The sequence below is a fragment of the Pyxicephalus adspersus genome, chromosome 1 (assembly GCF_032062135.1).
Source record: "Pyxicephalus adspersus chromosome 1, UCB_Pads_2.0, whole genome shotgun sequence".
Classification (NCBI taxonomy): Eukaryota; Metazoa; Chordata; class Amphibia; order Anura; family Pyxicephalidae; genus Pyxicephalus; species Pyxicephalus adspersus.
In genome coordinates, this window is record NC_092858.1 from 175,649,850 (window position 1) to 175,651,690 (window position 1,841).

Sequence of the window (1,841 nt, forward strand, 5' to 3'; positions counted from 1 at the left end):
CCCCCCCCCCCCCCCACCCCAATCTTAGGCAGCCTAGGTGATTGAGAATGAATGGGAGTGCAAAGCCCCCAGGATACCCACCTCAGGCCCAAGAATCTCTGGGATGCGCAGGAGGAGCCTTTTTGCCTAAAGAGAGAAATTTGCCGATCTCACACACGCGCAGTAAGATTGGAAATTTTTCCTTTCATCCTACATTACCCGATCTCTCGCCTGGGTCAGGTGACGTAGGATGAAGAACTTGGAAAAGAAGATGATGGCAACCAGAGCTCCGGCTCTGGGACAAGGGGGACCCGATGCCAGACACCCCGGGAGTGATCAGTCTGCCCTGTGGGATTGAAGGTAGGTGTTTTTTTTTTTTGTGTGTGTTTTGAATATAGTTTATATTTACCTGTGTATTTGTAACTGTTCTAATTAATGGCATCAAATAGTTTGACCTTTATAACATTTCTTGCTTGGTTTTAGAATGAAATAAACCCATAATGAGTGAGGAAAAGCAAACAAATATTTTATGTTTCTTCAGTAATGCCAAATACAACTAATAGTAACAATACATACCTTAACGACGAGCTGATCAATAAATCAGAGCCGCCACGGTCCTTGTCAGCGCCATTAGGAAGATCATTATTTTACAAATGTATTTCTTTTTATTTCATATTAATGGTCTATGGGATTTCAAATTATGAATTTGGTGGTCTGTAAGATCGGAAAGTTTGACAACCACTGACAAGAGGAACTAAAGTTCTGCAATAATGACTTGCCTGATCATACAAATGTCCATGGCAAAGGCAATGTTCCTTCTGCAATAATGCGACTTAACCCGGTTATATAGCATGCTGGGTGCAGTGGTTCCTCCCTTATTGTGACCTGCAGGAAGGACCATAGCCTCCAGAAGGGAAATTTTCTGACACGTGGAAGTATTAGAATGTTTGTTCTTCTCTCCCAGGTTTGTTTCTCCCAGTCCTGTCTGCCTTTCCATATATGATGTATGTGAAAACAGGATCAGACTTTGGTCGTTGTGACATGAAGTGTCCTCAGAAGTCAGGGGTTCTGCAGCTCTTTCCAACCTGTGGGATAAACCTAGCCCATGTGTACTGTGATAGCCTGATGGTGGAGGGCACCCCGGAGCCCCGATTCCAGCTGAACATTAGCAGCGGGTGCTGGATGCTAAGGGACCTCACGAAGGAAGATTCCTGTATATACAATGTGTGGCATCAACTACGCCTTCTGAGTTCCATACTCATCTCTGTAATAGGTAAGGCTGCTTTCTCTGGGGGTGTGTATGTGGTGAAGCCGGCTTCCTGTGGTGTGTATGTGGTGAAGCCGGCTTCCTCTGGGGTGTATGAGGTGAAGCCGGCTTCCTCTGGGGGTGTATGGGGTGAAGCCGGCTTCCTCTGGGGTGGGATGAAAATGAGAGTGGGTGGTCCTAGTATTGATCAGCCAATGTGCCATCTACTGGTCATTACTCAGCACTGCAGCTTCAGTCCCCTGTAATGCACACCTGCTCTAATCAGAGTCCATTTAGTCTGCAGGACATTCATCCTGTAAGCTGCTATTCAGCTCAGATTCCCATTTACCAGAAGATGTCTTGAAAGTAATATTTCCCCTAGTTCTGTTGAATTATTGAAATAACGAATTCCACATTTCTATCAGAAACAACAGCTACCTTCATGAAGATTAGCATGGTATGTCTAATTATTTCCTCTAATTCCAGATCCGATCCTCATCTCTAACATAACCAGTAACAGCAGCGGGCTGGGTCAGGATTTGGCTGTGAGCGTCCATTTCTCTGGAGAAGAGAGCGCTGTGACCTGGGAGGTGGACGGGGAGCCTCTCCCTGAAAG